The sequence below is a fragment of the Phyllobates terribilis genome, unplaced genomic scaffold (assembly GCF_046119375.1).
Source record: "Phyllobates terribilis strain yellow unplaced genomic scaffold, ASM4611937v1 Scaffold_4__5_contigs__length_816908805, whole genome shotgun sequence".
In the NCBI taxonomy this organism is placed as follows: domain Eukaryota; kingdom Metazoa; phylum Chordata; class Amphibia; order Anura; family Dendrobatidae; genus Phyllobates; species Phyllobates terribilis.
Genome location: NW_027362764.1, coordinates 101,873,943 through 101,881,243, shown reverse-complemented (window position 1 = coordinate 101,881,243; position 7,301 = coordinate 101,873,943). Strand labels below are relative to the sequence as shown.

Below are 7,301 nucleotides of genomic sequence, written 5' to 3'. Positions count from 1 at the left end.
AATAGTGGGGAAGGATGTAGCCTTCCCTAGGCACTGAAGTAGTTAAGGAAAATGTTCCCTTAGTTAATCCTCTCTGAACTGTGGTAGGCCAAGCTAAGGGGTTAGCTTCAGTGGTCCAGTCAGTAGAGGGGGAACTTAGTGCCCGGATCAAGCCTTGAGTGATATAGAGCTTGTTCCTGGCATAATTCATTGTGGGCTGCAGTACCTGTAAACAGCCACAAGATGCCACTGTCCTGGGTGCAGATGTCAGGTTGAGTCTGCTAGCAGTGTTACAGACAGGGATGAGTTAATGCTGTGTGATGACAGCTCACTGAGGGTGGGCACATTAGGAAAATCTCTGTTTAGTTTCCAGAATCAGGAAGTGATTCTTCAGTAAGAGATTGGACAGCAAATCGTTCAGGCAGCCTGACTATAGTGGCTGCTAGGGTAGACGGGAGCTCCATACCCTCAGACAGTGGGATCACCAGTGTGCAAGTCTCCCCACACAAGAGCACGAGTCCTGTCAGCCGGCCGGAGAAACTCATCAAAGGTAGTGAGGACCCGGGGCACTTCTAGTCTGCAGGAAGCAGAGGACGATAAATAGGACTCCAAGCTAAGATGTGGGGGAGAGATATCGGATCCAGGTCACTGTCAGTATTACAGAAGAGTCTCTTGGGCCAGAGATTAGAGTCACAGAGATGCTTCACTTAAAGAGGGAATCAGGGCTGAAGGAGTTACCAGCACCTGTGAGAGAGATGATAACCTGTCGGGCCTTATCCATTATATCTGCCTGAAAATATTGTACATATTCCTCTTCCCCAAGTAAAGTCCAAGTTCTGGTTAAGAACCTCGTGTCCTCTGAATTTATTGCTGCCCTGGTCCCAGAAGAGAAATGCCTGGAGACAGCCGCGATCGGATGGCTTGAAGTAAGTGAAGAGCACTACATACACAGCCACACTTCAGAGGGAGGACACGTATTGTCTGTAGGGTGCCATAGCGAAAGGGGGCTACAGCTCGCCCACGACTACCTCGCTGGGGCACCTTACACTGTCACCATAAAGAACATCAGCTGTAAGTCACTATATTATATATACTTGAACCGCAATCCCTTATATGTTCTACAGGACTGGTAGTCACTGTATGGTGTTAATATTGGTCTTTTTAATATTATGTTTTTTATTTCTTTTTTTACTTAGTAACAGCAGGGGCGTATCTAGAAAGGGGTGGGCAGGACATTTGCCCCGGGTGCAGCCACAAGGGAGCGCCGTCGGTTCGTCTAATGTGGTGGTCCGAGGTGTCACTCAGGCGGCAGCGTTTTGCTGCCCCTTGGGAGTAGGATTCAACTATTTTCCACTCCAGCTGTTAAACTGACAGCCAGCATGGAGAACATGCTCAATACTGGCTCCCTGCACTCAATTTTCCCCACATATGGGGTATCAGCATGCTCAGGAGAAATTGCACAACAAATTTTGTGGTCCATTGTATTACCGTTGCGAAAATAAAAAAAACATTGGGTCTAAAGTAACATTTTTGTGAAAAAAAAGTTAAAATGTTCATTTTTTTCTTCCACAGTCCAAAAATTCCTGTGAAGCACCTGAAGGGTTAATACACTTCTTAAATGTGGTTTTGAGCACCTCGAGGGGTGCAGTTTTTAGAATGGTGTCACTTTTGGGTATTTTCTGTCATATGCAGGTTCATCTCACAAAATTAGAATATCATCAAAAAGTTGATTTATTTCAGTTCTTCAATAGAAAAAGTGAAACTCATTATAAAGAGTCATTACAAACAGAGTGATCTATTTCAAGTGTTTATTTCTGTTAATGGCTGTTAATGGCTTACAACCAATGAAAACACAAAAGTCATTATCTCAGTAAATTAGAATAATTAACAAAAAACAAAAGCTTCTTAAGCGTTTAAAAACGTCCCTTAGTCTTTTTCAGTAGGCTCCACAATCATGGAGAAGACTGCTGACTTGACAGATGTCCAGAAGGCAGTCATTGACACACTAAGTCAATTTTGCATTTCAATTGGAAATCAAGGTCCCAGAGTCTGGAGGAAGAGTGGAGAGGCCACAATCCAAGCTGCTTGAGGTCTAGTATGCAGTTTCCACAATCAGAGATGGTTTGGGGAGCCATGTCATCTGCTGGTGTAGGTCCACTGTGTTTTATCAAGACCAAAGTCAGCGCAGCCGTCTGCCAGGAAATTTTAGAGCACTTCATGCTTCCCTCTGCCGACAAGCTTTTTGGAAATGGAAATTTCATTCTCCAACAGGACTTGGCACCTGTCCACACTGCCAAAAGTACCAATACCTGGTTTAAAAACAACCGTATCACTGTGATTGATTGGCCAGCAAACTCGCCTGACCTTAACCCCATAGAGAATCTATGGGGTATTGTCAAGAGGAAGATGAGACACCAGACCCAACAATGCTGACGAGCTGAAGGCTGCTATCAAAGCAACCTGGGCTTCCATAACACCTCAGCAGTGCCACAGGCTGATCGCCTCCATGCCACGCCGCATTGATGCAGTAATTGATGCAAAAGGAGCCCCGACCAAGTATTGAGGGCATTTACTGAACATACATTTCCATAGGCCAACATTTTCAAGCTGTTGTTATAAAGTATTCTAATTTACTGAGATAATGACTTTTGTGTTTTCATTGGCTGTAAGCCATAATCATTAACATTAACAGAAATAAATCTTGTATTGAAGAACTGAGATAAATTAACTTTTTGATGATATTCTAATTTTGTGAGATGCACCTGTAGACCAAGTCACTTCAAATGTGATGGTCCCTAAAAGAAATGTTTTTGTAAATGTTGTTGGAAAAATAAGAAATTGCTGAGCAACTGTTAACCCTTATAACTTCATAACAAAAAAAAACTTGTTTAAAAAATTGTGCTGATGTAAAGTAGACATGTGGGAAATATTATTTATTAACCATTTTGTGTGACTTATCTCTCTGATTTAAGGACACAAGAATTCAAAGTTTGAAAATTGCAAAATTTTCAAAATTTTCCCCAAATTTCCATTTTTTTCACAAATGATATTGAACAAATTTCATCACTGTCATAAAGTTCAATATGTCACGACAAAACAATCTCAGAATCAGGGGGATCCGTTGAAGCGTTCCAGAGTAATTACCTCATAAAGTGACAGTGGTCAGAATTGTAAAAATTGGCCCGGTCATTAACATGCAAACCACCCTCGGGGGTAAAGAGGTTAAACAGTTTCATCCACACTCAATGCACTCAGTATCATGTCATACCTGGACATATATAGATACTGGCTGGATTATAAAGCTTTGTATATATAACCTTATTTATTATAGTGATGGCTAGACCTTACAAATACAAGCACTTTTTACCTATTTCCTCACAAGCTCTTGTGAGCAGGGCCCTCACTCCTCTTCTTTGAATTGTAAAGTAATGTATTGCTCTTTAATGTCTGATATTATTTGTACATTTCCCCCCTGAAATCAATGAATATGGTGGTGCTATATACTGCTAGATAATTATTATTAATAGTAATAGCACCCACAAGCTTCTTTGATCCCATTCTTTACCTCTGCTGCCTAGGATGTTAGCAGAATCTGACTTTCCATCGGAAGCGGTATTATAGGCTGGGATATGTCTGGCATATAGTGTAGAATTATGGATAAATACACTGTGTTCCAAATTATTATGCAAAAAGTGTTTAGGAGTGATAAGGTAAGAATTTTTTTGTTTGTCAATTAAACTCATTGATGGTGATGTGTGTCAGGGATCTTTATATCACTGTAAGCAATTGCAGACACCTGTGCTAGATAGTTTGGCAGGTGTGTCCAATGAAAGGCAAGACTGTCCCACATTATTAAGCAGCCTACATTTTCTGCCAAAATGGGAAAGAAAAAGGATGTGTCGGCTGCTGAGAAGCAACAAATTGTGGAGTGTTTAGGTCAAGGCATGACTACAATCAACATTGCCAAGACACTTCATCCTGATCATCGCACAATCAAGAAGTATGTAGCTGATTCACAGTACACACGTGTGCGTGCTGATAAGGGAAAATTGAGGACTCTTTCCTACAGGCAATTACGTCAGGTTAAAAGAGCAGCGGCAAAAAAGCCTTGTCATAGCAGCAGACAAGTTTTTGAAGCTGCTGTTGCCTCCAACGTCCCCCGAACAACAAGATGCAGGGTCCTTCAGAGGTTTGCAGCTGTGCGTAAGCCATCCTGTCGACCTCCTCTATCCACAAGCAGAAACGGCTCCAGTGGGCCAAACAATACATGAAGACTGACTTCAAAACTGTTTTGTTCACGGATGAGTGCAGTGCAACGCTTGATGGTCCAGATGGATGGAGTGGAGGATGGCTGGTTGATGGACACCCCATGCAAACACGGCTACGGCGCCAACAAGGAGGAGGTGGAGTAATGTTTTGGGCTGGAATCATTGGGAGAGAGATTGTCGGCCCCTTTAGGATCCCTGAAAGGGTAAAGATGAACTCCATAAAGTATGTGGAGTTTCTCAAACAGCACTTCCTTCCATGGTTCAAGAAGAAGAACCGTGCATTCCGCAGCAAGATCATTTTCATACATGATAATGCACCGTGTCATGCTGCACATAACACATCTGCATCTCTGGCTGCTATGGGCATAAAAGGGGACAAACTTATGGTGTGACCCCCATGCTCCCCTGACCTCAACCCCATTGAGAACCTCTGGAGCATCATCAAAAGGAGTGTCTATGAAGGCGGGAGGCAGTTCACATCTAAGCAACAGCTCTGGGAGGGTATAATGTCCTCATGCAAAACAATTGAAGCAGAAACCATCCAAAACCTGACAAATTCAATGGACGAGAGAGTTCAGAAGCTCCTTTCGAACAAGGGGTCCTATGTGCAAATGTAACATCACCTAGAATAAAGTTTTGAGTTGAAAACTGTTTGATTTCAGTTTGTAATAACCTGCTAATGCCTATAATTTCAAAAATGACCATTTTTTTGTTCTTTACAAAAATTAAAAGGTTGAAAACTCTGCTGTGCATAATAATTTAGAACGTGCATTTTGAGTGCAGTTTGAGTTTTTTATTTTTTTAAAAATATACTGTTATCATAGGCAGTTTGTACAAAAACCTTTCAATTGTACTCTAATAGTTATTTGACTGGAAAATTACAATGACTGCAATTCATATAGGTCATTTGGGAAAATCTGAGAAAATATTATTTGCATAATAATTTGGAACACAGTGTATTATAATTTCCATGCCAGTTTTCGATCTACTGATTAGACGTATTCTGCGGTCTCTCACTAGGTGGCAGTAGATGTTTATATTTGGAGTTACGGCCATTGACACAACTTGAAATACTTGAGCTTTGTTCTGACAGTTCTTCCTATTTTCTCTTTATTTTATTTTTTTTTAACAGATCTGTTTGCAAAACTGCAGGAATTGCCGACTTTGCAATTAGAAAGCCCAAGGGGAAGAAAAACGCATTGGAGCACCATTTTATCAATAGCAGAGAGTTAATGGCTCCTAAAAATGTACGTTATTCATGGCCCTCAGTATGTTGTAACCTCATATTTGTCAGGCGTCTCGACATGCTGCTAGGACTTCATGTACTGTACCAAAGACTTCCTATCTCTTCACTTTTAGCCCAGAGCAGAATACTTATGAGCTGTTATCACTTACATTTCTTTAATCTTGTAATCTGATGCTCATAGTTTCATCTATTGTTATTTGTCCCATTTTCATTTTAGTCTGAGATGTGAGAATACTAGAACGGGACCCCCTTTGTAACGGTCAGCGTCGGATTACAGTGAAGACACCTCCCTTCCCGGGGATCAGACATACTATATATTATCATCCTGTAGAAGATCATAAATGTCCGCCTTGGAAAAATAAACAAAAACCTTTAAATTGAATCGTCTATGCACGATTTTCCAGTTAGTAAAATGTTTGCATTTATTAGGACTCATTGAGACATTCCTTTTTGTTCTGCATAAGAGAAACAATGATCAATTTTCACCAGTGATTTTATATTCTGATTTTATCCAATTTTCTGTCCATTTTTTGCTATTACTATAGAATCAATTTTTCTTGTTTGTAAGAAGGGAGAGAGAGAGAATTTTTTTAAGTTTCTCATGAGTTCGAGTCTCCATTATTTTCAATGGGGTTCTGGTTCTGATGGAAGTTCCGGTACTGCTCTGGTACCCGAACCAAACTTTTTCAAAAGTTATGTACCAGAAACGAACTTCCATCGGTCTGCCCATCCCTACTCAGCACCTATGGGAACCCTTTCAAAACTGTTGGAAAGCCATTCCAGGTGACAACCTGCTGAAACTGCATGAGAAAATGTCAAGGGGGTGTAAAGCTGTCATTAGACTAAAAGGGGATTACTTTGAGGAATCTAAGGTTTAAAGGAGTTTTCCAGGACTTTGATTATTTTTACCTATGGGTCTAAAAACTTACAGGCATTTAGTTGCTAATGGACAGTTCCTGGTGGCAATTCTGTGGCTTCCGGTGACATCACGTCAACAGAGCAGCTTCTTCTTTTCCGCTCTGCTCTGTCAATGTGGCGTTTCTGCCGATGTCTTGCTGATTGACCGCCTAACTGCAAGGAACCGGCTGTCAATCAACATGACATCATCAGTGACGCCCCGTCAACAGGTCAGAAGAGCTGCTGTGTTGATGTGAGGTCAACTGATGCCACAGAATCGCTGGCAGGGGTGGTCCGTGACCACTCTGAGATGGCAGAGATTGGCGCCGGGCAGAATAGACAGGTAATTAAAAACTACCTGCCTGTAATTTTTTAACCCCGTAGTGAAAAATAAGCAAACTCCCAGATGACCCCATTAACCCATTTTCTGGTTTGTTTCACATGTGTTTCTTTACTGTTTATCTACAGTGTGTACATTCCAACAAAAACAAGGAAACCATTGCATGAACAGATGTGTCCAACACTTTGACCGGTAATGTGGAAACATTCCCATAGACTATAATGGATATGTGTTCTATACATGAAAAAAAACCTGACTGACCTTGTGAATGAGGCTTTAGCATTATGAAGCATTCTAGGGTCAGTAATTCTCTCACTCTGTTCCATCAAACGCAAGAGGTTTCTGAGATGAGATGTAAACTATCCGCTCTTTAGCCTATGAAGCTGCTCCGTTCATACCAGTTAGTCTGAAAATCACGGTCTGTATTTGTACCGTGGTTCATGGCCATTTGATTTCAGCTTAATACTGAGCACTTTCTGCTCTATTTTAGCTGCTTCCTTATGGGCATTCACCAAAATCTAGGAAGAATGGACTCAAATGGAGCAGAAATCTCTGAGTCCTACAATGTAGT

At 41.2% G+C, this 7,301-nt stretch overlaps 1 long non-coding RNA gene across 1 annotated transcript; it reads left to right on the top strand.

Moving 5' to 3' along the window:
• Window positions 1-320: 320 nt before the first annotated feature.
• On the top strand, window positions 321-5,924 carry LOC141265061 (uncharacterized). The gene is made up of 2 exons (XR_012320044.1): window positions 321-905; window positions 5,380-5,924. It is a non-coding gene; the product is annotated as an uncharacterized lncRNA (long non-coding RNA).
• The last annotated feature ends 1,377 nt before the right edge of the window (window positions 5,925-7,301 follow it).